The following is an 8,118-nucleotide window of genomic DNA, read 5'->3' on the forward strand; positions in this document are numbered from 1 at the left end:
TCACAGCTGTCTGTAACTCCAGTTCCTAGGGGACTTGACACTTTCTTCTGGCTTCCTTGGGCAGTACACATAAGTGGTACACAGACATACATGTATCATACACATAAAAATAATAAAGTAATTTTTAAAACAAATTCAAAGAATAGGTAAGATTTTCCCAAAACTATAATCATAAAGTTCTAATATATAGCCAGAGTCAGACAGAAGTTGTAGGGTCCAGAACAAAATGAAACTGTGAGGCTTTTATTAGAAGTCAAAGGAAAGTGCCGTGAATGTCTGTTCTTACTGTGTTTTTATTCACATGTCTTCCCTGCCCCTTACTCTCTCCCAACCTCCCTCACTTTGTCACTGTATTTTCTATTTGCTATTCAGTGTGGTTCTAAAAATAATTAAAAATATGAATTATTAGCATGACATTTACGTATACATAGTTCAATATCAGTTTAAATATAAGAGAATTTAACTCCAATATTAATTTAAATATAAAATAAGACAAAAATCAGCAAACAACTCGTGTTATAATTTGTATATGCACAAACAAAAATAAACCCAAAGTGAATCACACATTGAAATGTTAAATGAAACTATGAAAAATTTAAAATTCAGTATAACAGAAAATATCTAGCTGAGTTAAGGAGTCTTAGATAGGACAATGAAATCATGAGCCAGAAAATGGTTGCTAAACTTTAATTCATCAGCAGTCTAATTTTTTCCCTTCTGCAAAGATCCCATTAAGAAAAAAATGGTGCCCTACTGCATCAGTGGGCAAAGAGACACTTTGATGATGGTGTTACTCTTATATCAACCAGGGACAGAGTAGGTTGTAGTCCTTTGTTCATTCCAGCTTGATATCTGGCTTGGTTGCCAAAGCTGTCTTATGCCCAGGACTCACACAAACCAAATCAAATCCAGGTAGTGCAGCATGGGAGACCTATAGACTACCATGCTAGTTGCAGATCTGTTCTCTAGCACATGGCACAGGCAGGCCATAGACACCCTCTTGTCACAACACTCAGCATGGATGGAGGATGTCACCCAGGGGTTCACCACCCACATGGCCCAGCCTTCATAAGGAACCACCACAACAGTGATCAGATGGGAGATTATATATGATTATCAGTGATCAGATGGGAGATCATATATGATTATCAGTGATCAGATGGGAGATCATATATGATTATCAGTGATCAGATGGGAGATTATATATGATTATCAGTGATCAGATGGGAGATCATATATGATTATCAGTGATCAGATGGGAGATCATATATGATTATCAGTGATCAGATGGGAGATCATATATGATTATCAGTGATCAGATGGGAGATTATATATGATTATCAGTGATCAGATGGGAGATTATATATGATTATCAGTGATCAGATGGGAGATCGTATATGATTATCAGATGGGAGAGAAAGAGGTGGAGCACCTCGAGCATTATGAAGAGAGATGGAACTGGAGACTTGAGTTAGAAAGGAATAGCCAGTTATGAGCAACCAGCCCTGCCACCTGGGGCCATGATGAAGTCCCAGCCTGAGCTGAGGGTCATGTTTGTGTCCATGGCTACACAGCAGCATGGGCCCATGTAGATGTCCATGGCTCATCTTACCACTAAAGAACATGGGGCTGTCCCTGGTCAGGACATTCCCCAGGGACTACATGGATGCCCAGGGGTTGTGTATAACTGGTCCCACCCCTCACTTGACTCAGAGCTCCACAGATCTAGGCCCATCTCTTACCAGTGTCAGCCTTGGAGAAAACAGGTTCTATGCCTCTCCCAGAGAACACAACTCTTCTGCTGTGGGGTGGCATGGGCATAGATTTGATGTCACCCCCTGCCCCTCACCACCTCCAGCAGTAAGAAAAGTTGCCCACAGGGACATAAGCACAGGAGAGCAATCCCTGCCCCTTACCAGCTGAACCCTGGCCCTGAATCTCACCTGGAGAGCACAGTATGGCTGACCCTGGTGGCCGAGGATACAGATGAACCAGCCCCAAGGCTGAGAGGTCAGGAGAGCTGGCCCCTCCATTCTTCTGGTGTGAGGTGGCATAGATGCGGGGCTGGGATGGGGGTGATACCTTTCCCCTTACCCCTCACCACCTGCAACAATCAGGAGAACTGGCCCTGAAGTCATGATACTAAATGACCTAGCCCTGCTCCTCGCTTGCTGCAGCACTCAGGAGAGCAGGCCCTGCACCTCATCTGTGCTGCACAGTAGAGCTGGCCCTGGTGAAGAAAGTGCAGGTGAACCTGAGGGCAAGAGCATGGGAGTGCTGGCCAGACCCTCTCTGGCAGGAGGTGGCTTGGATGCAGAAGTGATGCCCTCTGCCTCACCACCTGCAGTAGCCAGGAGAGCTGACCCTGGGATCATAAAAATAGAAAATCTACCCCTGCCTCTTCACTGGCTATAGAGCTCAGGAGAGAGGCGCCCTGCATCTCTACTGGGCAATACTGTGGAGCTGGCCCTGATGAAGGCCCAGGTCAACCTGATGGTGTGAGAGCACAAGAGCTGGCCAAGCCCCTCACAGGCTGCAGTGCTTGGCAGAGTGGGTCCCACCTCTAGAATGGGTAGCATAGTGGAGCTGGCTCTGGAGATGTGGGTGTGGGTGAGCCAGCCCAGAGGGCAGGAGAGCAGGAGATCTGACCCTGCCTCCTACTGATGGCAGCACTGGGTGGTCTAGCCAGAGCAGTGCTGGAGAGCCCACCCTGGTGGTGCAGATAAGGGAGAGCCAGTGCGCTGACCAGCTCAGCTACCACCCAGGCCCAGATCCAGGGCTCTGAATTGGTGCAACCCCAAATCCCTATTATCTGTGAAAGGTTGAGGGCACAGTATCTCCATGACACAGGGCAGCAATAGGATAACCAGGAAGAGTCCCAATGAGGATCCAATATTGATGGTGTCACAGAAGCCAGAGATCTTGAGTCAGACCAATGATACATTGCAATGAACATTTGCAAATGAATCTGTGTGGACAGAGATACGCCATGGGACACACTGTGATAGACTACAACTTCCACAATGAGATGTTTTCTATGGTTTTGCTGTTGTTTTTGTTTGTTTGCTTGCTTGTGTGTTTTATTTTGTGAAGGAGGTTGCAAGAGCAAAGGGCAGATATGAAGGGACAGGGGGATGAGTGGGTCTGGGATACATGACGTGAAAATCACAAAGAATCAATAAAAAGTTTAAAAGAAGAAGAAATGATGGGACACAGCCTGAAAACAGAATTTGTAAACCACATTTCTGTTAAAAGACTGAAAGCCAGAATATTTAGAAAATTTTTTCAAAGGTCGATAGTAAAGAAAAATTACAACAAATTCAATTAGAACACAGATAAAGAACATTAAAAGACATCTTACAAATATTACTAGCCATTAGAAAAACACAAATTATACCACAGTACAATATCATGCCAAACCCCTCCAAGAAGCTAAAATGAAGTATGACATCACTAAATATGTGGAGAAATAAGATTTATTATGGACCATTTGGGACATAAAATATAACCAATCTAGAAAACAAGTTGGCCATTTCTTAAGCTACACATGTAACTAAGTACCATTTTAGCTAACAACTACACTTCTGGGTACTTAGTTCACACACACACACACACACACACACACACACACATTTTTAAAAGACTATATATAGATGTTTACAGCTGTTTTGTTTGTAACAACAAAACATTAGAAAACAACCCAATGTTGAATGTGTAAATGAGAAGAATAAACTATGGTCTGTGACGTGGAAGACTGTGTACCAGTAAAAGGAATGAACCATAAATATAAAATATTTACCAGAAGATCATGAGTTTAAGCCTAATACCTAGGTAGTAGCTCTCTTTGGGTATCTTGTTGTTCCTAGCCCCTTCCTCTCTCTCTCTCTCACTCTACTTTCTGCATCCCAAGATGAAAATTCTCCTCTGCCATGTATTCTGACAGCATGAGGTCCTGACCAAATGAATGGGAAAAAACACCCAGATTGAATATTCTGATATCATGAGTATATATATATATATATAAAATTTCTTTATGTCAGGTGTTTTGTCATAATAACAAAAAAGTAACTAACAATACAGGTGACAACTTGAATACATTTCAAGGGCATTATGTCGGGCACTGTCATTCTCAACATGTCACCTGCTGTGCGATTGTATTTGTATAAATTTTTTAAATGACAAAATTTTTAGTGATAGATGAGGCCACGGTTACACAGATAGCCCTGGTCACACAGATAGCCCTGCTTAAAACTCAACATGTCACAAAACAAAACTAAAAGACACATATATGAGGAAAGGAGCTTGTAGAAAGAGGAAGTTAATAGGAAGTGCAGGGAGAACGGGAGAGAGTAGGTGATGAGAGCAATCAGAATACATTATACACATAGATGAAATAATTAAAGAACAAATGTGATCAAAATTATAATTCAAATAATGTATTAGATATAGCATGAAGGTACTTGTAAGAGGCAGATGAGACGGATGTTACCAAGTGACTTCCAGACACAAAAGGACTCACACACATGAACTCACAGAGACTGTGGCAGCATACACAGAGCATGCACAAGTCCAAGATAGATGAGGTACTACTACTGAGAGGGGAAATTAGACACAAGCCCTGACCACTATCTCCAATTGACATCTCCTTGCAAAGGAAAACTTAGTTTTTCCCAATGAGTCTCTCTCTCTCTGTCTCTCTCTGTCTCTCTCTCTGTCTCTCTCTCTCTCTCTCTCTCTCTGTCTCTCTCTGTCTCTCTGCCTGTCTGTCTCTCTCTCTGTCTGTCTGTCTGTCTCTCTCTCTCTCTCTCTCTGTGTGTGTGTGTATGTGTGTGTGTGTGTGTGTGTGTGTGTGTGTGTGTGTGTGTGTGTGTGTATAGTCAACACATAAGGGTGGACACCATTTCCATGAGTAGATGGCCAACACAAAATTAACTCAATGGCGATTTTATTAATTTTTTGTCTCATATTGCTTTGTTTAGTTTTTTATCTTACAGGTCTTCTGCTTGTACTTCATAGTTTTCATTTTTATGTTTTTATGGAGTGTGTGTGTGTTGTGCTCTTTCACCTTTTGTTCTAGTTATTGTAGTTTGTTTGGGTTTTTTATTTGTCTGTTTGTTTTCTAAAGTAATATATAAAGATGTGGTATTAGGTGTGTAGAGAGGATCTGGGAGAAGATGGGAAGGGGAACCCTGATCATGAGCATATATTTAAATGCTTGCTCTCCAGTTGGTGAAACTGTTTAGGGTGGATTAGGAGGTGTGGCCTTGTTGGAGGAAGTGTGTCACTGTGGGCAGTCTTTGAGATTTCAACAGACTCATGCCATTTCCAGTGGTCTCTCTTTCTCTAATTTGCAGATCAAGACTTGAGCTCTCAGGTGTTCCTGTCACTATGCCTTTGCCTTGCCATCACAGACTCTAACCTCCTGAACACACTGGAAAAACTAAAAGCTTTCCTTTATAAGTTTTAATCACAATAATAGGAAAATAACTAGCACATATCTAGAAATAAGAGAACATGGAGCATTTGTGTCTTTGTAGGTCTTGTTTTCCACATTCAGTATAATATTTTCCTGTTCCACTCATTTACCTCTAAATTTCATAATTTTCTTTTTTCTTTGCAGATGAATCTAATTTATTGTGTATATGTATCACATTTTCATTGTTTCCATTTACCAGCTATTGTGAATAGAGCAGCAATGAACGTGGCTGAGCAAGCAACCATGGAGTCAAGTCCTTTGGGTAAATAGCAAGAAGTGGTAGAGCTGGGTGATGTGGTTGGTCTCCTCTTAGTTTTTTGACAAGTCTCCATTCTGACTTCTATAGTGGCTAGTTTGCAATACAAGCAACAGTGAGTGGGGGGTCCCCTTTTCCTACGACCTCAGCAACATTTACTGTCACTTTTTTTCTTGATCTTAATTTTTCTGACTGGAGTTAGATAAAACCTCAAAGTTTTAATTTATATTTCTATTAATGCTAAGGATATTGAACACTTAAAGACATCACTTAGCCATTTTTATTATTTTGTTTGAAAACTCTGTTCAAATAAATAGCTCATTTTTATTGGGTCTCCCTTTTTAGTTCTTTTTGTCTTCTGGATGCCTTTATCAGGTGTATAGCTGACAAATATTCTCTCCCACTCTGTGGGCCTTTTCTTCACAAGCTTGTTCATTTCCTTTGCTGTTCAGAAGCCTTTTAGTTTTATGAGATCCCATTTGCCAATTGTTGCCTTAATTCCAGAATAAATAGAGTCCTATTCAGTCAGTCCTTCCCTGCACCTATATCATAGAGGCTACCCTGTTTTCTTGTAGATGTTTCAGAGTTTCAGTTTTTACATTGAGGTCTTTGATACATCCTGAGTTGATTTTTGTGTAGAGTGATAGACGTGGCTCTAAATGTATTCTTCTATGTGAGAACACTCATTTCTCAGCACCATTGTTGAAGAGGGAATCTTTCCTCCAGTGTGTATTTTTGACATTATTGTTTAATAACAAGCACCTATAATTATATATGCTTAAGACTGAGTCTTCCATTGTGGTCCATTTATCTACATTTCAATTTCTGTGCCAGTATCATATGCTTTTTATTATCACTCTGTAATATAACTTGAAATCTGGTATGATAATCCCTCCAGCATTAGTCTTTTCACTCAGGATTGCTATGGTTATCCAGAGTCTTCTGCACTTCTATATGAATTTTAATTTTAATTTCATGAAGTCATTGTTTTTGATAGCTGAGTAGTACTCTATTGTGTAGATGTTACCACATTTTCTGTATCCATTCCTCTGTTAAAGGTCATCTGGGTTCTTTCCAGCTTCTGGCTATTATAAATAAGGCTACTATGAACATAGTGGGGCATGTGTCTTCGTTATATGTTGGGGCATCTTTTGGGTATATGCCCAAGAGAGGTATAGCTGGTAGTTCAATGTCCAATTTTCTGAGGAACCTCCAGACTGATTTCCAGAGTGGTTGTACAGTTTGCAGTCAATGCCTCAGTTGGTGGTGTTCTGTTCAGGAAGTTTTCCCCTGAATTCAAGGCTATTCCTCACTTTCTCTTCTATTACTTGATTTAGTATATACAGTTGTATGTTGAGGTTTTTTATTTGCTTGGACTTGAGTTTTGTGCAAGATGATAAATTTGGATCTATTTGCATTCTTCCACATGCAGACATCCAGTTAAACCAGCACTTTTTTGTTGAAGATGCTTTCACTTTTCCATTGTATGGTTTTGACTTCTTTGGCAAAATTCAAGTGTTCATAATTATGTGGGTTTATTTCTGGGTCTTCAATTCTGTTCCATTGTTCAATCTTTTTTTATGTTAATACCATGTGGTTTGTATTGCTATTGCTCTGTAGTACAGCTTGAAATCAGAGATGGTGATACCTCCAGAAGTCCTTTTATTGTACAGAATCATTTTAGCTTTTGTGGGTTTTTTTTTTCATATGAAGTTGAGAATTGATCTTTCAAGGTCTATAAAAATTGTGTTAGAATTTTGATAGGAATTGCATAGATTGCTTTTAGTAAGATGGCCATTTTTACTATGTTAATTCTGCCAATCCACGAGCATGGGAGATTGTTCCATTTTATGGTACCTTTTTCAATTTCTTTTTACAAAGACTTGAAGTTCTTGTCATACAGGTCTTTCATATGTTTGGATAGAGTTACACAAAGATATTTTATTTTATTTGTGGTTATTACGAAAGGTATTATTTCCCTATTTTTTTCTCAGCCATCTATCATTTGTATAAAGGAGGACTACTTTTTGTTTATTTGTTTGTTTGTTTGTTTGTTTGTTTGTTTGAGTTAATTTTGCATCCAGGAAGCACAGGGCGTATATGTGTCTATACCATAATACTCTACAGCATCCTAAACTGTGCGGTGGTGGTTTACAAAACAGCACTGTGCTTCCAACAGCTTATTTTCCTTTCTTGTGGATGAAATCACCAACTGCCCTAATGACTGGTGCCTCAAAATTTACATGTCCTGAAGATATCCTTAGGATCTTTTCCAGAACAGTCAATATTGACCAAATACATGCCTAAATTATGAGATTCTCATGCTCTATATTATTCTACCCTACAAAGAAATGATACTTTGAGTCCTCCTATACAGTAGCATTGG

General features: G+C 39.9%; 1 non-coding gene across 1 annotated transcript; it reads left to right on the forward strand.

Annotated features, from left to right (window-relative positions):
* Positions 1-746: 746 nt before the first annotated feature.
* LOC120099473 (small nucleolar RNA SNORA48) lies at positions 747-894 on the forward strand. Its single transcript, XR_005498646.1, has one exon. It is a non-coding gene; the product is annotated as a small nucleolar RNA SNORA48 (small nucleolar RNA).
* Positions 895-8,118: the final 7,224 nt, after the last annotated feature.

The sequence above is a fragment of the Rattus norvegicus genome, chromosome X (assembly GCF_036323735.1).
Source record: "Rattus norvegicus strain BN/NHsdMcwi chromosome X, GRCr8, whole genome shotgun sequence".
NCBI classification, from domain to species: Eukaryota; Metazoa; Chordata; class Mammalia; order Rodentia; family Muridae; genus Rattus; species Rattus norvegicus.